Source organism: Lontra canadensis, unplaced genomic scaffold (genome assembly GCF_010015895.1).
Source record: "Lontra canadensis isolate GAN:19392208 unplaced genomic scaffold, GSC_riverotter_1.0 scaffold31, whole genome shotgun sequence".
NCBI lineage: Eukaryota > Metazoa > Chordata > Mammalia > Carnivora > Mustelidae > Lontra > Lontra canadensis.
This window is the reverse complement of record NW_022631025.1, coordinates 1,744,425-1,766,531: the sequence shown is the minus strand read 5'-3', so window position 1 is coordinate 1,766,531 and position 22,107 is coordinate 1,744,425. Positions and strand designations below refer to the sequence as shown.

General features: G+C 49.1%; 1 protein-coding gene across 1 annotated transcript in view; it reads right to left on the bottom strand.

The window, feature by feature from the left end:
• SHC3 (SHC adaptor protein 3) overlaps window positions 1-22,107 on the bottom strand; it is a 90,397-nt gene that overhangs the window by 67,015 nt on the left and 1,275 nt on the right. The gene's annotated exons all lie outside the window — the stretch shown is intronic.

The following is a 22,107-nucleotide window of genomic DNA, read 5'->3' as shown; positions in this document are numbered from 1 at the left end:
TATGCTGCCCGCCAGAGAGCTGTTGAATACCACAGCCAGTGTTGTCGTTATGTGAACACAACTGCCGCTTTGCAGAGAAATGGGAGTACCGTGAACACCGTCATAGGTGTGTGAGTCCACCGGCAAGTCTGCAGTGCTGCTGAAGGGATCACGGCCGTCACGCAGAATTGTCTGAATGCAACATCCAGTCTCACAGTTGTTGCTACCACGACTGAAGCTGCAGAGCTGTGTGGAGACCAAATCCTCCAGCACGGCAGCGTTACACGAACGCCATGATGAGCATCACCGAGTCTGATGGATAACACCCCGGCTGTGCGTCGGTAGCCGTATCCCCACGTCACCACTGCAGTTATGGAAACATGGCACCGCCACCACTGAAGACTTATGCGAATACCACCAACGCCACAAATACCCCACAAGCACCACTACAGTTAATTAAACACACCACCAAGAGCATCTTGGATTCGTGGGAAGATGATCAAAAGAATTGAAGAGGTCTGTGAATACTGTCACTGACTTCAGAGTTATGTGACTTAACCAACAGTCTTGCAATTATGGGGATACCATGACCCCCAACAGAGGGTTATGTGAAGGTCACAGCAGCCCTGAAAAATTATGGGAACGCCGTGACCACACTTTCCGAGTTCTGTGAAGACCATGAGTGACTCTGCAGAGGTATAGGATTGGCACAGCCAATACCATCTCGGAGCTATGTGAAGATCACCACTATGGCCGTGTGGAATTTCCAGAATACCAGAACACCATGGCAGAGCTAGGCGAATACCACCACATGGCCATCCCACAGACACGTGGCCACCACAACTATTGTCACAACTGCCACCTTGTGAATACCATGACCACCAACCAGGAGACCTGTGTCTCAGACCTATACAAATACCACCACCTTGCAGGGATGCACTAATGCCAACACAATATCATCACAGATTTGTGTAGACACCATGACCAAGTCACAGGGTTGTCTGAATTATACCATCAGCACTGTCACAAGATACATGACTGGCACCATCAGTTTTGCTCAGTCATGCCAATGCTATGACAAATGCTGCAGGGTGGTAGGAACACCATAATGAGCTTCACAGACCATGTGAACAAAACCTCCAGCAACATTGCAAGGTCACGGGGAGACAAAATCTCCGTCACATAGTTATTTGACTACCACCTCTGCCACCATCCTGCTGGCATGAGGGGAGAACACCATGACCAACCACACAGAGTCAGCAGAACCATACCAGCAACAACATCATAGAGTCACAGAAATGCGACTACCACAGTTGAAGATGATGTGCATGGAAACACCAGCACCATGCCAAGGCTATGTGGATCCATGACCAGCTCATAGAGCTAGAGCTACGTGAATAGAGAGGCAACGATGCAATTATGGGAGTACTACCATCAACACAGCCATAGAGTTGTGCTACCAGGATCAACAAAATACAGATATGGAGACACCATGACCAACACGACCAACTATGTGACCGACATGACCAATACCACAGTGACATCTGAATGTCATCACCACCACACCACTGCAGGAATGGAATATCAGGACCACCATAGCAGGCTTATGTGACTACCATGATGAACTTCACAGTCGTGTGGGCACCACCACTCGGAAGGAGAATTACATGAACACCATCACCACCAGTCCTGCAGAGTTATGTGGATACCACTGTGGCACGACACGATGATGTCCACACCATGACAAATGTGCACACTTCCACCACCAGCACAGTCGTGTGGAGGCCACAATGTTAGAGAATTATGTGAACACCAGCAAAACCATCACAGCTACATAGGTATCACCACCAACAATACGGAATTCTGTGAGCACCATGACGGGCACACTTACATGACTACCACAACCACCTCTGCAGTAGTGTATAAACTGACTTCTCAGAGCTCCGTAGGTACCGCCATCCCCACCAGCTATGTCATTACCCTCACCGCTGTCAGAGCTGTGTGAATATAGCCACCACCGCCATCCCAGAGTGACATGAAGGCCACGACGAACTCCAGGGAGTCACATGATGACCACCACCACCACCCTTAAGAGTTAGGTGAGTGCCTCCACTAACATCATGGACCTGGGTCATGTCCCCAATGTCTGCCGCAATTTGCCCCCTTACCATCAATGTGTCAGCAAGCTTATTTCTACCCTTCATAATGCTGTATAACACTGATCTCTGTATCTTTGACTCTCATGGGTGAAAGTACTTCCTTTCTTTTTTAATTTGGATTTCCCTGCTATCTGTAAGGATATGTGATTTTTCTCACACATGTGTTGGCCATTTTCACTCCTTTTTCTTTTTTTTTATATTTTATTTTATTTTATTTGACAGAGAGAGAGATCACAAGTAGGCAGAGAGGCAGGCAGAGAGGAGGGGAAAGCAGGCTCCCTGCTGAGTAGAGAGCCCGAGTCGGGGCTTGATCCCAGGACCCTGAGATCATGACCTGAGCCAAAGGCAGAGGCTTAACCCACTGAGCCAGCCAGGCGCCCCCACTCCTTTTTCTGTTAGCTGTTGTTATCTTTGGCCCAGTCTCCTATTATACTCCTTATCTTTTTCTTGTAGATTAATGGGATGATAATCTCTCATTCAATCATTTTTCTTTTGATGGTTTCTACATTTTACCTGACACAAGTTGTTACTACAGGAACACTGTAGTAATTCCTGTCATCATATGCCTGTCATGTTCTGTATGGCTCCGGAGGGAGAGAGATGTGTTGCTCAAGAAGTTCATGATGTTTTCCTAAATTGTACTTAACAATATTTATTTATCACTTACCTATGCATTCACTTCTTTACATGTTTTTTAAAATTCATTTATTTTGGGGGGGCATGCACATATGCAAGGGGGAAGGGGCAGAGGGAGAGAGAATCCTCAAGCAGACTCCCCACTGAGTGCAGAGCCCGACACAGGACTCAATCTCACGACCCTGAGATCATGACTTGAGCCAAAGACTTGTGGTCTTTATGACATATGTCCCGTGCTTTTCTTCTCCAATGTATTCCAAGGCACTTTTTTTTTTAAATTTTGGTTACAATTAGGGATAACATTTTGGATTTTTGCCATTGCACGTCTATCTGGCTTTCACCAGCAGAGAGAAAATGATTGATTTAGGGTGTACATAGAAAATTCAATCAGTAGGCCCAAGAAATGTACAAAGAACTATGGAAACTGGACAATGGGACCCAGAAAACATCCCAGTGGGGCTAGAAGACAGACATACAAAAGAAACTGTAAAGTCTTGGAGCTTGGATCCAAAGGTTCCTGCACCTGCCTCATACGAAGTCCAAGAAAAGGAAAGAAAGAGAGGAGAAGAAATATTCAAGAACAAAGAGAATAGAATGTTGAGTGTTGGACGAAACAGGAGTATCTATATTTTCAAGGCATGCAGAAATATGAAAAGACCCACTTGTGGACACATGGCAGCTCTGTTTCAGGACAAAAGGACCCAGACAGAAATATTGTGCAAACGTCTGTGAGGGGAAGGGAAACAGGTTCCTCACAGAGCAAGTTCTCTTGCACACCCAGTACAAGAAGACAAACTCCACCGTTGGAAGTCTGAAGAACAGCAGTATGCAGCCAAGAATCTTAGATCCACCCAAACTGGCATTCAGGTGGGAGGACAAAGCGAGGACTCAGAACGTTAACCACCCACAGATGCTCCCCAAAAGAATTATTCCAGAAGAACAAAGAATACAAAAAACAGGAGGACGTGGGCTAGGAGAGAAATAATAAGGAATGAATCAACAGAAGTCACAGGTACGCCTGGTGCTTCATCATGACTGACACATAAGTTTAAATATTTTTTTTACAGTGACAGGGAGCTCCATCTCAGAAGACCCCCAAATCGGCTGACCAGGGCCGACAGAAAACAGAGGCTGGAGCTGGGGAAGCATGAGCGGGGGAAACACGCAGCTTGGAAGGGATTCACGGCAGCAGCGAAAACAATGTACAATTACATGCATGTAAAAAGGCTGTAAATCTGTAAAAAATAAGAATAGGATGACTGAGCTCCAGACTGCTAGAGAGTAGAATAGAAGGAGGAAACAAATAAAAGCAGTCCAGCCAGCAGAAAGAAGGGGAGAGCCAGAAATACACAAAAGACACGGGGAAAACAGAAGTCAAAACAGGAATGGGTCCAAACATCTCAGTAATCATAATCATCCTGAGTTGATCAAACCCAGTGGTTTAAAGTCAGAGCTTTCACCCGGGTTAAGAACAAGGTGCGTTACAGGGAGTGAGTGACAATGACAAGGTTGACCAGATGGAGCAGATTCTCGACCGGGCAAAGGCCAGCACAAGAAACCAGAGATCTAAGGGGGTCATTGTCTTGTTTACAAGTGTAGGAAACACAACATGAATTAAGTTTGAGAACTGTGCAAGATCATCTCTGCTCAGCAGCGAGCCTGCTTCCCCCTCTCTCTCTACCTGCCTCTGCCTACTTGTGATCTCTCTCTGTCAAATAAATAAATAAAATTAAAAAAAAAAGAACAGTGCAAGATCAAATTGAAGAAAACCTTGAATGAAGGACAAATAAGTAAAAGAAAACCTGCATCTGTGGAAAGATATATTATGATTTCTGGACTCATGAAAATTGATCATTTTTGTTAGAAAAGACATGTGATGAAATACCGTGGAAAGACAAGTGAAAGATTAAGAAAAATGCAATCAATTGAACAGGGAAAAATTAACGATCAGGCTACTCCATGAGGTTCCGTGTCGTTACGTGAGCCCATCAACTCAAGAGAAAACAACAGGCAAGAAAACACATGGGAAATCCAGAGGAAGACACAGCTGGCCAGCATGCCCCCATAAAGACTAGTATCAGAGCAGTTAAAATAAACACAAACAGAGAGATCATTTTTCACCCAGCTGAGTGGTCAGACTGGGTGAGGAAGCAGGAAAAAGGGCTCTCCCTCATGCTCCCCTAATTTGGTGAAAACTTTTTAGAAGACTGTCTGGAAGTGTCTGTGGAGATGTGAAACGTGGTTCCCTTTGACCCAGCGACATCATTTGTAGAACTATATTCATGTGTAAGTGCGTGAAATTGTACGTACAAAACATTCATTGCTTCACTGCCTGCATCGTGACAATGTGAACCCCCTTCTCTAATGTTCATCCATAAACGCTTGGCTAAACATTTTGGACACATCCAAACTATGATTCCGAATTCGGCCATTTTTAAATGATTGAAGCTGAGTCTCCAGGAGACAGTCACTTCCTTCACATTGTACTGGTTGAAGTAAGGCATGGGGTCACCCAAGATTCGAGGGGAGGGGCTCAGTTCTCTCAGTTCTCAGTTCTCCATCCAACTCTGGAGACAGGAGAGCAGAGACGAAGAGGGACCAAGTGCTCCACGAGGAGCCATGGGTAGGAGGCCCTACCTCTGGTGCTTCTGCCTTGTTTAAACTTTTTATAACAAGAACATAACCATCTATTCCTTGTACAATTATAGAATGATGAAAAACTTTAAATACTTTCTTCCCGGAAGAAAAGACCACGCTTATAAACATGGACCTTCATGCTATGATGCAGACTTGGTCAGAAAGCCCCTCCCGGGACATCTGGGCACTCTAACTCCAGGGAGCTGGGACCTCTGTCCTCGGCCCTCTGGGGCGTCACCTCGCTCATGTGTGCTGAAGGAAGGGAGGCGCTCGGTGAAACCAGCCATGCCTCTCAGATGGGCCTCCTGAATTCCATCCCTGGCCTCAGCCACAGTCAAGGACGGGTGTTGGATCCCAGCCAGGCCAACAAGTCATAGTCCCAGGGGTCTGGCAGGAACTGCCTGCACCGTCTACCATCCAGGAGTGACAAGGTCCAATGCAGCTTCTGAGAACCAACAATTAACGGGAACCACTCCTGAGTCACCAAACCTTCGGAGACTACGTTAAGTCTTGGGTTGTGTCTGAAAAGGACAGCAATCTGAATCCAAAGCCCCATGTTGGTCCAGCTGGTGGATGGAGCCTGGAGAAGGGAGGGCGGCGATGGTGGGGAACAGAAGGATGGAGCCTCTTGTCTCTTTGGGTGAGGACACTGATTGCCCACATCAGAGGTAGCGTTAGAGAAATGCTGGCAGGTCAAGTTGCGCATTTTGTTTCAAGGTAATTTCGAGGGACAGATGCACTGAGAAAAGGTGACTCCTGTCTTCAGCAGCAGGATAAATGCACATGCTGGTCCAAGTGAGGATGGGGGCAAACTCTTGGGGAACTGTGCGGCGTTCTCTCCGTGCCAAACGTGCGCCTCCCCGTGACCCAGCACCTCCACCGTGAGGGAGATGGGCCATGTGCCCGCCAAACAAATGTGCGAACATACTCACAGTAGCTCTGTTCGTGAGACCCAGCCCTGGAGGGACAACCAGGGATCCATCCATGGCATGATGAATCAATGAACAGCAATAGAGTCCCACGAGGCGGTGGTGACACAGCAATGAGGACAGAAGAGCCACCACCGCAGGCCACAGCTCTCTCTGGCCGTGTCACTCCCGTGGCAACCTCAGACTGAGCCCCAACGTGTGCCTGACCCTCGTCCAGGTTCCAGTAGGACACCAGCCGACAGGGTCCGTAACCAAGGATCCATTCTAGTCAGGAGAGCAGATGAATCATCGTGAAGAAATGGCCAGTCTGTTGTTCCCTTGCCATTTGGGCTTCACATGCCACGTCCCCACCCGCGCTCCAGCCACACCAAGCTTTTCATGCCTCCCACGGTCTGTGTCCACATATGCGATTTCCCCTCCCTGCAAACTCTTCTCCCTCCCTTCCCCTCCTCTCCTCCTCTCCTTGAACCGTGCCGATCCCTAATAACCTCCCGCCCCGGAAGATCAGACACTGAGAATCGCGTTCCTGATCCCGTGAGCACACAGCCCGCGTTCTGTGCCCATGGAACCCGGCTGTGACCACAGTGCCTCCTCACCATTTGACCACATCACAGCGCTCGGTGCAGACAATGTAAGAAAGCCTTGTTGTCGGGACTCAAAACCGAGAAAAGTAAAACCTGTCACCCCTCCCTTCTTGTCAGTTCCCTAAGACCACAGCTCACCTCCAAAATGCCCTGTGCCCTGTGCTATGGTCACAGATCTACTGAGGGCTCCAATACCCACTTACACAGTGTCCCCCAGAGGACACTGCGGGCTGCATCTCTATCCCTGTCCACTTTCCTAATGCCTTGCGCGTAATGGGTACAAAATAAATGTTTGCTGACTGCATTCACCAAGGGCTAACCAAGTTAGAGTTGCTTTCCACATCCCTCCAGTGATCAGAAGCAGATGGCTTACAACACTTCATTCGCTCATGCAGGAATCTTGTGAACCGTAATTTCCTATTAATTTTTTTATTTCACCTATTAGCACCAATCTGTGCTGGTTTGTGGTACGTAATGTATTTGAACATTCTGTTTCTGGACTTCGGACATCGGACCGTGCTGTGACCTTCCCCCGAGCAGTCTGAGTTACTGCTCGAGGGTGTGCATGGGAAGGTCAGGAGAAGTGACAGAGAAATGGGGGATGCTGATCCCAGCCTCCCAGCATCCCAACCTTCCCAGAAAGAGGGAAGTAAAAGTACATTATCTTTGCAACAAGGAAGTCGGTAATTATCTCCAAAAAAAGCTTAAAAAATGTTTTTTCAGGGAAAAGAAACATAGACTCTAACCCTACTGCTATAAGCTTCAACATCTGCTCTCAGGTTACCCCGGTGCCCATTTCCCCATTTAGAGCAGAATCCTGCAAACACTGCAGAGAACCTTCAGTTGGGGTTACAGGCATATTCCCTAAAAAATCATTAAGTCGACATTTTCCCAATTGAATCACATGCTTCAAGTTTCCCAACGCTTCCTTATCATTCTAAGATGAATACACACTCCACAACGTGACCCTAAATCTGAACGTCGACTGGCATGTGGCCTCAGAAGCCAAGTATAAAATAATCACACAATTCAACATGTATTCGGTGTCTTACATGCCAAGCACGAGACGACAGTTGCTGGTCTGGCCAATGACAAAGCCCCAAAGAGCGTATCTGTGCCTGTTGCTGGAAGGTCGGGCGAGAGCGGACTTCGGACACACACAGCCCTGGGTTACAGACCCACTTCAGGGCTGACCACCTGCGTGCACCTCAGCAAATCCCTGGACGCTTCTGAGTCCCCGTTTCTCCCTCTGCGGATGGGAGACCGTGAGAAATACACAAGACGGCGTGGGTTTTAAGCAAGCAGGATTACGCCTCGGGTCACCAACACAGGCCCTAGACTCTGTCGTCCAAACACTGACTCTTCATCGACAGCACGTTTCTGTGACAAGCATCTCCAGTCAGCTTTTCCTAAAACTTGCACCAACGGGCACATCCACTCTCAGGGTGTGAGGGCGTCTTTCCCCTCCGTCCTTGCCAACTCGGCAGGATGCCGTGGCGGGTGACTGATCTTCATTTTGTTATTTATCTGAATATCCTTATTTTTACAATGAACTTTACCGCTTCAGAAACGAGATTTTACTGACCGTTCAACGCCGCGTCTCTTTCTTCTGATCCAGGGCAACGATGAGGGGCACGGTAAGAACAGGGAGCCTTCCCCCTGTGCCCCTGTCACGTGGGCCACCTTCCTCCCTCTGCATCCAGACAACTGCTGCTTGCTTTCGGACCTCACATCCTCACCAAGTTGCTAACCCCTGGCCCGTTTTATTTAGCATGACTGCATTTTTTTGTGATGATGTTTTATTGATATATAATTCATGTGCCATCAGAATTCATCCTTTTGAACTGTTCAATCTTGTCATTTTCAGGAGATTCACAAGACGGTCCAACCACCATGACTATTTCATTCTGGAACACCATCATCACCCAGAAAAGAAGCCTGGATAGGGCCCATCGGCAGTCATCCCCACCCCCAGCTCCTGCCCTGGCAACCCCCAACCCACTTCCTGTGTCTGTGGAGTTGGTGGTTCTGGACATCGTAAGCGGAATCACACGGTACGTGCATGCCTTTTTGGGTCTGGCCTCCTCACTTGTCACAATGTTGCAAGGTCTGCAGTGCTGTAGCAGGTGTCAGCATTTAACTTCTTTTTATAGCTGAATACTAATCCATTATATGGACAGACCACATTCCACGTCTTTGTCCCAGCTGGTGGACACCTGAGTTCTTTCCAGGTTGGGCAATACGAGCGAGGCTGCCAGGGACATCCACGGAGGGGTCTTAGTGTGAACATATGTTCTTAGTTGTCTCGGGCACCCCCCCGCGAATGGAATCGTGGGTCACGTGGTAGCTCTGTTTACCCTTTTCAGGAGCAGCTGCAGTGTTCTACATCCCTGTCACCGGTAGAGGAGTGCCAATTACCGACGCCCCTATCATTGCCTGTCGTTTTTATTTTAGCTGACCCAGTGGGCGTGAGGTGGGACGTCGAGGTGGTTTCAATTTGCAATTCCCCGATGACGCTGAGCACCTTTCACATGTTCATGGACCATCTGTACGTCTTTTTCAGAGAGATGTCTGTTCCAGTCCTTTGCTTATTTTTCAATTGCGTTATTTTTGTTTTTACTGTTGAGGTGAAATAGTTCTTTATGTAATCTGGGTGCCCGTTCCTCATCAGACACACGACTTGCAAATATTTTCTCCCATTCTGAGGTTGCCTTTTTACCTTCTTGGTGGTGTCCTTGGAGGCACAAAAGTTTTTCATCTTGATGAAGTTCAATGTATCTATTTTTGTTGTTGTTGTCTATGCTTTTGGGGTCATATTTAAGAAACCATTGCCTAATTGAAAGTCACAAATATTTACCCTTGTGTGTTTTCTATGAGTTTTAAGGTTTTAGCTCTTATAATTAGGCCTTTGATCCATTTGGAGTTCACTTTTTTATATGACGTGAGAAAGTTTCCAACTCATTCTCTTCCATGTACACATCTAATTGTCCCACACACCCCATCTACTAAAAAGACAGTTCTCCATTGCATGGCCTTGGCATGCTTGTCAAACATCAATTGATCAAAAATGTATGAGCTTACTTCTGGTCTTAGTTTTGTCTCATTGATCTAGGTGTCTATACTTAGGCCAGTAACATATTTCTTTAAATCAGAAAATATGAGTTCTCTAACTTTGTTCTTCTTCATCAAGTAGGTTTTGTACATTTGGGGCATTGATGAATTTTACAAATTATCTGATTTGTGGCTTAATTAAGTCTCTATTTGATTAGTTTATTTGTTTCATCTCTAACTTCTTCACCAGAACATAAGCTGTAGGACAACAGAGACGACATCTCTTTTTTAATTCCCATATGTGCCTCAGGACCTCTACGGGGCCTGACATATAATACCAACTCAGTGCAATCTGTTGACTAAGTGAATGAATGATTAAATACTCAATTTTTATAACGATAAATAGGAACAACGTAAATACTCAAAACTAGGACAATGTTTAAGTAAGTTGTAAAAATCAATGGGACAGAATGTCATGCAACTATTAAAAGCCATGCCTTCCAATAATATTTAACGATTTGGAGAATCACTGAGCCTGACCTCAATTTTGCATAAATGAAAATAAAGGACAGGGAAAAGTCATGGGAATTTTAATAGAAGTCATCATGGGAGACTGGGATTACAGTTGATTTTAACTTCTTCTTTTGCTTTTCTCTATTTTCAACAATTAGCATGTGTCGCTCCCATAAAAGAAAGCTAAGTACGGGTAACCAGAAGCATCCATGGGCATCCAGCTGTGCATGGATGTCTGGATTGGCAGTCAGAATGATTCCCCTGCTGGGATTTTGCTGCTCATGAGGCCGACCCCTAGTGCCTTGAATAGTTTCAGAGTCCATCATGGAATCAGGGTCGAGGCCATGGGGTATTGAATCGGTGTCAACAAGTCTCTACCCCGGTCCCATCCATGACGTGGTGACGCACCACTCAGCAACCTGTAAGGACCCAAGGCCAGGGTGAACTGTGAACTTCACCTCTTCCAAATCCCCAGCGGGGCCAGCGCGTCTGGGCACGTGGAGGCACTACCATCCACCCAATCAGAGTTCAAATGTCATCAACCAACAGAGAGCGTGGCAACTTCAGATTCAAGGGAAATTCTGTCCACCATCGCTATTGAATAATCAGGGTTCCAGAGTGGCTCAATTTGGGGACACTTATTTGTTTGACTATTTATATATATTTGAGAAGAGGGTAACTCTAGATTTTACTAATTTGCCCAATCTACTTTACATAAGGTTATAGATCATTAAAGGTATATACTTAGAAAATTTCCTACAAAAGTAACCTTCAATTTGCTAAAAAGTTACTATTCACACTAAAGGAATGGCCCTACCTAACAGCCCCAATTTGACCATTATTGTTAAGTATTTTTTTCATTTAACAGGTCAGGGACATAAACTAATCAAGGGTAGCAGAGGTCAGGATACTGGTCCCCACTGTTGACTGGCTGGGGAATGAGGGAGCCCAGCGGGGCCTGGGAATACAGTCAGGTGTCTGCGTGGGTGTCACATGCGTGTTTATGTGCTCACTGAGCTGAACACTTAAGGTTGCATGGTTTACTACACACGGACCAAAAAAAAAAGAAAAAAAAAGATCATTGCTTTTAAGAGAGCCGTTGAAGTTATTTTACAAAAATAATGCTCATCTTTTTCTGATAAATAATGTGCGTTCATTCTACAAAACTTAGGAAAATAATAACAGCATCAAAAAATAAAAATCGTTTCTCATCTACTCTGCAGAACAACTTGGCACTGCTCAGAGCCCCGTGACAGCTCAGCTCTGCTCGCTGGATTCTAGGGTGGCTGACAAGCTCTCTACCAATGCCGGTCGGCTTGGACCCCAAGGCTCTGGCTGCGGCCGCACAGACCCGCCCACCCCGACCATGTCTGGGGCCACCGTACAGGCTGCTTCCTCCCAAAGGCTGCCCGGCAGCTGCGGGCTACTACCCAGTCACTCACTGCCCTCCAAGAGAAGCCCGGGCCGGCTGCTGCTGTGGCCCAAGGACCATCTGCAAAGGCTGTGAAGCTGAGAGCTCGAGGCAGGGGCCAGGAAGACCACCGGTCCCCTCTGCCATCCCCCCAGCTGTATCTCCACACCTGCCCGTGGAGCAGGTTCCCCGGCGTCAGGAGGCAGGCTGACCGGTTGCATGACAGGGCAGAACTCTCTCTCCAAGGAAGGAGTCACCGACCTTGCTCATGCAAGAAGGCAGAGGTCGGCCCTCACCCCCGGAGCACTGGTGAGCTGAGGCCTGGACTCAAGGACGAGGGCTACGGGGGCTGGACAGCCAGCATTCCTGTGCCACTGGCCAGACCTGCTGGCAGCTGCCCCTCCGCCACCGGGGCTGTGCCCTGCCCCACGTCAGATGAGGGACCAGAGGCTCAGGGGCACCCCGGGGAAGGAAAAGGTGAAGAGTTAAGCGAAGCCATTCTCCCACCCAACGGCCAGGGGCACCTGGGACCAGACACATGCTCGCGTGGCGTGCACAGGGCCGTGTGGGCGGGTGCCGCAGGACAGCCAGGGTGGACACGTGGGCTGGCCACTAAACCAGGGGCCGGCCGGCCTTCAGCTTGCCCGTCTTCTTTGTGAGGGTTCCTCCCAGAGAGGGAGGAAGCTGGCCACTTGGGTTCAGCCAACCCTGTATCCAAGCTTCCTTCTCTTTCCATCTTTCATCTCATGGAGAAAATTATACTAACACAAGTGCCATCCAGGCTCTCATCAAAGGAGCCAGGAAGCCTTTGTGAGTGCTGGCTGGTGGCATGTGTCATCCGTCTCACGTATGGCAAGGACGCTGAGTCAGAGGGAGGAAGGGCGACCGGGGCTCGGTTAAAAGGAAACCACTGTGCTCCATTTCATCTGAAAATCACAGCAGTGCAAGAGGCCGCATCTGGTCTTCAAAGTCAAAGGAGGCGAGGGGAGCAGTACTCCAGAAGCACACACCGGTGCTGCCGCGAGAGCTGCATCACAGCGGATGTGTGAAGGACGCAAAGCAGACTGGCCCTTTCTATCCAGGTGTGTCCCCGTTTACCCCCATTTACCACTGTCATCCCCACTCAGGACACCGAACTAGCTGCTTGGTCTTAGAAAGTGCCATCTGTCCCTTTGAGCATCGCTTTTCCTCACTCCTCCTTCTCCCCAAAACAAGCTGGCCTGGGCCCCAGTCCTGGGCCTCTGTTGGACGGGAACACATGTTGCACCACAGGCCCTTTGCATGGAGCCAGCTGGACTCTCCTCGCCCCGAGGAAGCAGCCATGGGCTGTGCCTGCGCTGGAGAGCCCTGGGGCTGGCCGGGAGCTGTGGCAGGACCTGCGAGACAGCCCCCACCCCATTCCTGCCACGCCGATCTCAGTCTTCTCTCTTCATCGATGTCCACCTCGCCGGGTTTATCCATCTCATCGATTTCTTCCAATTGATTTTCTGTTTTTCATTTCATTGATTTCTGCCTTTACCTTTGTGATTTCCTTCCTGCTGCTTTCTTACTGTATACTTTCTTCTTCTTTTTTGGCGTCTTGAGAAACACACTTGGGTTGTTGATGGGAGAAATGTTCTCTTCTCCTGTGCAAGCATCTGGTGCCGCGCGCGTCCCTCCCCTCTCTGCTTCAGCACACCCCGCGTACTTCGATATGTGGTGCCTTCATGTTCATTCAGTTCTGGGTATTTTTAAATTTCCTTTGAAATGTCTCCTTTGTCCTCTGTTATTTATAGGCATGATGCCTAATTTCCAAGTGTTTGGAGATTTTCCCGTTGTCTTCCTTCATGAATTTCTAATTTGAATCCATGCTGGATCTCGGTCATTTTGCTCAGGGTCGTTCTCCGGCTCCAGCTATGGTCTGTCTCGGCGGTGGCAGCATGGACACCTGATAACACGCTTCCTCTGGCGGGCTTCACCGAGCACTCTATGCGTGGCCTCTGGCTCCCGCGTTTGAGCATCTCTCGGTCCTGTATCCCCTGCTGATTCTCTGTGTGGAGCCCGGCAGCGGCTCCGGGCGGGCTGTTGGAGGCTTCCGCCGGCACTGTGCTAGTCCCTGTCTCGAAAATGGGCAGGGGTGACACACATCATGCCTCGTGCTCTCCGCTCGCCTGACCACCGCTCATGAAGATCCCTTCTAGTCAACCATGGCAGGACTCTCCCATCTGTCTTCAATGGCTGCACATGGCCACAAGGTGCGGACGCATCAGAACTCACTGCCCACCCCACCCCACCCTGTCTGTGACGGGACATTCACTTTGCGGGACAGCTGGCATCATCCCAGGGACCACTGCACCAGCCTTCTCCATTGCAGTTCTGAGCCCTGATGGCAGAGGCCCATAGGAATCAGACCACCAGCCTGTAGCAGGCAGTGGGCATGGAGGGTGGGAGGCAGAGGGGCGTGAGCACTGAGCCTTTCAATAAAAGGAAGTGTGACTCTGAAAATCATGAATAATGCTGCTTGGAGATCACAAGGAACCAGCCATAAGGAAAACCCTACCCCCCTTTTTTGGACCTCAGGGGAAGACGAACTCACTCTCCATTGTGTCACCATATGAACCAAGGCCCAGATTATCCTCAGGACAGGGCAAAACTCTAAAAATAGCTTGAACAGCAATCCCACCAGGTTCCTTCTATGGGCGGAGTCTTACATGAAATCTACAGCTGGGAAGTGAGCAGATCAGGGAAGCCAAGAAACAGTGAGGTCCGCGGAGGAAGAAATGTCAGAGAAATGGAGGAAGGGACGCATACCCTCGGGGTCCTTGCCCGATGTGGAAGGAGATCCCCCAGCAAACGCCAGCAACCAGCCAAGGGCCAGCAGCGCAAGGGCCCCTCCAGTAGATGGGGAGCTTCCCGACTCCGAGGCACCACAGCCCGAGCCCGACACATGGCGGATGGTGTCTCACTTCCTTCTGACCAGGGCCACCCCAGCAGACCATTGTCCCCGTTCCTGGAGCATCCGCCAGCCCCTAACCACCCAGACCCGCCAGTCTCCCAGGACTGGCCCCCACCCCTGCGGGAAGCCTCCCTACCAGCTGCAGGCTTGCTCCGCCCTCCCCAGGTGACCAGCAGCTTGCTGGCAGGAACCTGTCTCTGTGTTTCCAATGGAACATCGTCTCCCGCTCAACGGGATCGTGTACTCCTTTGGGAAAACAGTCCTGAACCTCCTTGACAACCTGCAATGCCTTCACAGGGCATTAATGGCACCCTTGAAACATTTCCTGCATCCACTGCCCCCCCCACCGGTCTTTTTCATAAATCTGGTGCTTTCTTTGGAGGAGGGGGCACCAGGAAGTGTTCGGGAGGTTAGCTTTCCGTGTGAAAACGTCCTGGTGAAATCTGGCTCTACAATATTTGACTTCATAATGACCACTCACGGCTCTCATTGAGGCTGATCCTCTCAACGAAAGCTTCCCATAATTAGCTTCAAAGAGAACTCGTGGGTCTGCTAATTGCGCTTCCCATCGACGGGACAGCCTGGGAGGACCCTGGCTGGGCCATGCAGACATGCCTGTTCACAGAAAGAATAATTATCGAGCCATTTTTTTTAATAGAAAAGAGTTCAAAATGTGCCTCTTTGGAGTTACATTCTTAATAGCCAAGTGCATGTGAACAGGCCCAAGGTCACCCCCTGACCAGTCCCCTCTGCTCTGTCCGGTTCCCCTCTGGCCCTCGGCTGCCTCTCTCCCTGGGTCTCTGCCACTTTCTGCCCACCTGAGGCTCTGTCCCCAGGTGGGTCTTGGGAAGAGCTGACGGACCACCTTCCCCACAGCTCCTGGCCTCATCGTACATGGAACCCACTTAAGGAGTGACGTCCCCCCTGGAGGGCAGGGACCATTTGATTTCTATCAGCTTCTCAGGGGTCCCAGTGGTAGGCACCTGCCAAGGATGGACGTGACGAATACAAAGGCAAACACACAGAGCCTGGGACCCTCATGGAGAGATCCCCAGCTCACAGAGCTTGATTGGAATGAAGGCCGAGATGGGGAGAATGTGAGCGAAGGCCAGAGGTGCATCTGGTCTGGGGGGTCCAGCTGTTTCCTGTGGCCCCAGTGTTGGGGCTCAGGGGACAAGAGACAGGGCCAGACCATGAACGCCTGTGTTTCTTGCCGAGCAGCAGGACGGACTTCTGTCTGCAAAGCCCAGCAGCAGAGACGCTGAGACATGTATGTTACAGAGATAAGTGATTCGCCACATTAACAGAAAAAGGTGAAAAATACCTATGTATTTCACTAAATACTGAAAAAACCCTTGGTAAAATTCAACAACTATTTCAGATTTTTTTTTTTCCAGATTAAACTAGGGTTACAGGAAACATTTCTTAATGTGAGTTCCACCCATCACCGTGCTGGGAGGTGCAGGCTGGGGACATTGGTGGCAGGTGAAGCCATACGGCCATAGCACGATTTATGGGGTTTTGACCTCAACTAAAGATCAGTCCGTGTGTGAGGCCCACCCATCCCGGAGACTGCCCCTGCGCTCAGTGCCCCGCCGTGAAGACACGCCGTATCCACCCCATACTGTATATCTTCTATGCTAAAGGTCAAATTTTTCTCTTTGTTCTTTGCTCCGGAAACATGCACACCTGGCCATTTCTTTCCACGACATCTGAAACCATCTCACTTCTGAATTAAATAATTCTATATGATTTCATGGGTCCTTGACAATTTCCCTTTAACATGCTGGGTCCTCACCGCACGTCCTCTGAACCCACAAAACATCCCGGGTAGCAGCGCTGTGCACTCTGGCCCCCCAGCAGCACGGTCTGAACACCACAGAGCAGGCCCCTCTCTGCCAGCCCAGGGAGCTCAGGAAGCAGGAGCTGTCCTGCTGTGACACCCGCCGTGATACCCAGCTGCCCACCCGCTGTGACACCCCTCACAACACATGCCCTGACGCCCGCCATGACACCTGGCTGCCAATACTCCATGACACCCACCATGACACATGCCATGACACCTTCCATCACACCTGGATACTCACCTCCATGACACCTGCCATGACACCCGCCGTGACACCCTGCTGCCCACCCGCTATGACACCCACTAGGACACCTGCCACGACACTCCCCATGGCACCTGCCGTGACACCCATGGTGACACCCACTGTGACACCCGGCTGCCCACCCACTGTGACTCCCCTATGACACCCTCCATGACATCTTCCATGACACCCGCCATGACACCTGGCTGCCTGCCAGCCATGACACCCCCATGACACCTGCTGTGACTCCCGACTGCCCACCTGCCATGTCACCTGCCATGATACCGTCGTGACACCCGCCACGATACCCGTCGTGACACCCGCCACCTCCAGAGCCATGCCACCCTGTGGGGCCGTATCCCTGCTCCGAGACACTGCATCCAAGCAAGGGGCTGTGGGCTTTGCACACCCTTTGGGGCGAGCCTATTGGCTGGAAAGCCCACCTCTTCCATGGGTTTGCAGATTCACTGCCCATGTTCTCCATTACCAGGACTTTGTTTAAAAACACGTATTGTGCATTCCTCACCAGTAAGACACAATCAAAGATAAGCTTACACGTTTCAGGATTGAAGTGTGATCAGTAGCTTATCTTCCCCAGAATAATTTTCTCTTAACATGAATATGAAAAAATGAATGAGATAATCAGGTATTTCTGGAAATATGACATTTAGTATTTTCTAACAAGAAAGAAAATCACCCTTGGGCTCCTGGGTGGCTCAATGGGTTAAGCCTCTGCCTTCGGCTCAGGTCATGATCTCAGGGTCCTGGGATCGAGGCCCGCATCGGGCTCTCTGCTCAGCGGGGAGCCTGCTTTCTCCTCTCTCTCTCTATGCCTGCCTCTCTGCATACTTGTGATCTCTCTCTCTGTTTCAAATAAATAAAATCTTAAAAAAAAAAAAAAAAGAAAGAAAATCACCCCTGTCCAAAGTTATCATAAGTTGTCTACCTGTGGAGTGTGTGTGTGTGTTTGTGTGCATGTGTGTGTACGCACACGTGTGTGTCTGTGTGTGGTATGTGTGCAGTGTGAGTGTGCTGTATAGGGCACACACATTTAACACACTTGCTATACTGTGTCACATAAAAATGGAGATGATACACTTTCCAGATTAAACTAATAATTTTGTCTATTAATCTCAAAAGAATTTCTCAAATTTTTTCAAGCCATTTAGATAATATTTACATGTAAGCCACCCATATTATGAGATTTTTAAAAAAATTCTTACTCCACATCAAGGAACAATTTTGTTCATCCAGAACAAAAACAGAATTCAATCAATCCCACCATGATGACCTCTCCCACCATGATAATGTCTCATGGCTATACTTGAAACAAGTTTGCGATGACCTTTGCTTATGGCGTCACAGGAATACAGCGCTAAAACACAGAACATTTGAAGTATTCTTTTAAATGGTTGTTATTTATTTATTTATTTGACAGGGAGACAGTGAGAGGGAACACAAGCAAGGGGAGTGGGAGAGGGAGAAGCAGGCTTCCCACTGATCAGGGAGCCCAACGTGGGACTCGATCCCAGGACCCCAGGATCATGACCTGAGCTGAAGGCAGATGCTTAACGATTGAGCCACCCGGCGCCCCTATTTAAGGTATTTTTAACAGCACTGAGGCAAGTGGAAAAAATACCAATTTAGAATAATTTTTAGAGTAAGTACTGTTTATAAAGGCCATCTATAAAGAGCAATAGAACATTTATAAATAAAATGAATAATTTATACCACCCCAAATATCATCAGATTCACAAATGGGAGATACAAAATAATTCTTAAAGGAGTTGTTGTAAAAACAAGGCTTCGTTCCAGAAGAAAAACAGCCCACAGTAGCAGGAGGAAAGTCTGCAGCTCTGATTGTTAGAGTGTCCTTCAAAGAGCCCCTAACAGAGACCGTGGTGAGAGCAGACGGCAACCTGCAGACGTGCAAAGGGTCCACCACGGTATTTGTGAGCAGGTCACCATTCCTGTCTGTGTTGAGAGTGACCAGTGAGCACCCCAGCTCACCGCTCCTCACTCGGCTCCCAATTCTTGCCGTGGGCACTGGAGTCAGCCCTGAATGCGGTCATCTCCTTGCCCGTTTCTAGCGTGTGCCATAATGTGCTCTGAGGAGGAGCCCTTCTCCTGGGGACCCTGGGCGAGCAGTGTGCCCCCAGGCAGCCCCAGTTACTGCTGCCCACCAGGCGGGTCAGAGCTGAACCTCAAGGCCATGCCAGCCTTCAGATGGCCCTCCTACCTTGGCCAGTGGCCTGTCCCTGCCTGCCTGTCCTTCCTAAGTGGTTCACTCTGTGGGCCTGTGCGTGGAGCACCCCAACATCACCTTCGGAACCTGTCGAGGACCAGCAGCAATCACCATGGACGCCCAGCGGTAGTCCGCTTGGACTCTGAGGCCACGGACGTTAAGGTGGGCAGAGTGTAATCAACACAATTTCTATCCACCTTCCATGTCCAGATGTGGTTTTGAGATGGAATTGTCCTGAGAATATTCATCGTTTTTTTGCGGCTGTTTTACCAAAAGCAAAAACCAAGGGTCAGACACACCTAGTGCGTAAAGGACAGGCAGGCCTGGGTAGGGAGAGATGGGTAGGGGTCTACGGGACCAGGCTCCCAGTAATCCCTGATGTGGAGAAATGCCAGAGACAAGGGAACATAAGGAGACCCCCTTGTTGGTCTTAAATGTCATAGACAAGACGTTTTCATGATAGCTACAAGCTGACCACTGAAAGTAACAAAAGGAGACCGGTCACGGGTGTTACCAGTGGTGACTTCAAGAAGACTTAAGTTCCTTGGTCAATTTGCTATGAAAGACCGGCCCTAAAAGCCCACAGTGGCCACCCATTCGGGACCTCCTCTCGAGAGAGAGCTTTTTTCTTTCCTTCCGGGTCTCACCTTCACTTCATAAACTTTCACTTCACTTCACCCTTCTACGTCCACGAGATTCATTCTTGGGCTCCGTGAGATGAGAGCCCTGCACCACACAGCTCTAGGAGGGTACAAAAGTCCTGCCAGCAAGGCCTCCTGACGCCCATCCAGCCCTGGAGTCTGCATCTGGGGGAGCCCAGGGTCCTGAGGGCGTGTCAGCGGCAGACTTGCTGGGGGCTCACGGGATGAGTGAGACCCACTGAGCTCAGAATTCTGCTCCTCGGGAGTGTCTCGTCTCTGACCTTCATACCTTTCGTTAATGAAGACGACAACCTGCTGTTGGAATACTTTGATGTTTCCTAGGTGAGCAGCCCCCACCCCCAGACTCCCTCACAGTTTCCACTCCCATCTAAGCAGATGGAGTTGAAATATTTTTCAATAATAATCGTGTAGACGGCATCCTCGGAGTGCCATAACAGGTATGTCTACGAGGGGGAAATCCTATAATTACACAGCATATGGGTTTTCCAAAAAATAGGAAAACATGGGGGGGGGTCCTTAATTTAGAAATAAATTTAAATCCAAGACAATCATGAGTTCCTCCCCAAACCCTCAGCCTTCAGATGGACGGCTGCAGGGCAGGCATGTAATACACATTGCCTCTTTCTCTCTACCAGTGAAAAAAAAGCCAAGATACTGATAAAATTCTTCGAAGATCGGCAAGCAATACGGAGTTAAGAGGTTTTTTCCCGCTTTTGTGATTTTTCCAGAGAGTAAGTCCATGATGTTCAACTCAACCCGGGCAACGCAGGAATGTGCCCCAGCAGAGCGCCGTGGGATCACGGGAATCAAGTGTGCACACGGGACATTGTCCTTAGCGTCCGACCCCCATGCTGTGTGCTTCCAAACTTCTCTGGGGAAGCCTGAGCTGATGTCCCCGCAACCACGGTTCACGGCACTGAGCACTAAGCAGGCACGCTAGGTGCCTCCGGGCACTGCCACCATTTACTGGGGGCACAATCGTGTGATTCCCCCCCAAACGCAGAGGCTCAGGCCAACCCAGCTTCGGCCCACAGGAGCTCTGCTGTCGCCGGGTTCACAACCTCACACCAGCAGGTTGGCCTCGCAGCCCCGACTCGCTCGCTTGGCTCCAAAGCCAACCACAACTGACCTTTGGAACCAGTCGCTCCTCAAAAAGCAACAGCAAAGCCCTAAGCCAAGGGAATGATTTTATTTTTTTAAAGGAAAACTTTGAAGGCATAAGTTTGAGATTCTCCCTCCGTTTGAAAACTACCTCCTATGTTCAACATGACAGGAATAGAGAGAGAGCTTTGCCAAGGTCTATCTATTTTAAAGGTAGGCTCTTTTTCTGGTGCTTTTTTATGTTTCTTTTGTTTGTTTGTTTGTTTCAGACAGGAGTCCTGCTGGCCCACTGGAAGACATCTACTCCACCATGGTTTCGCCTCAACGGTCTCAGGATTTTTTGCTTGATTTTTTTTCCTTTTTATTTTGGCTCCTGGTTATATAATTTAAAGAAGGACCACAAGGAGAATATTCACTTTCTCTTATCATAAACTCAAGCAGGCATGCATTTTTCATGCCGATCTCCATCCTTTCTGTAAAGCAAATTGGTCCATTTTCAGAAGGGAAGATGAAGACTCAGAAATCAGCCTCAAACGGGTGAGAAGCCCCGTTTCTGCACCGGGGACCACATTCCTTAGTCAGGTCTGTTTAGACAGTTAAAGATAACCCACAGCTAACCTCTTCCTCTAATAATTTGGGCTCCCAACTGCCAAGATGCAACATTTCACCCGAGGCTGGGTCTGCTGAATGTCTGAACTGAGTCCATAGCTGATGTGTGGAAGCTAGACGCCCTGGCAGGCTTCTCCGCATGCTTGACGAAACACCGTGGACAGTGTGTGGGTTTCACCGCTTTTTAAACGCATAGCCGTGCTTTGGAGTGACCTGACAAAGAAGAGACTCCCAGCCCTTGCCTCTTTCTGGCAGATGTCTGCCTGGCCGCAGGGCGCAGGGACAGCTCACGACTATCCATCAGGCAGGAAGACGTGAGTGAGAGGCAGGCCCGAGGACAGGAGCTGGGTGCTGGCTCTTTAAGCATCCCAAAATATTTGTATAAGGGAGGAATTTTATGGACCACATTGGGCATGATTGTATAATTCTTTGTGTTGGAGGAAAAGCCTTTCCAGCCAGCAGCTCCAGGCCCCGTGCTTTTAGCCTATTTAAAGGGAAGGCTACAGCCCCAGGGAAAAACAGTCCCAAATTCTCTTCTACTGCTGTGAACCAAAAACCCTTAGGTATGG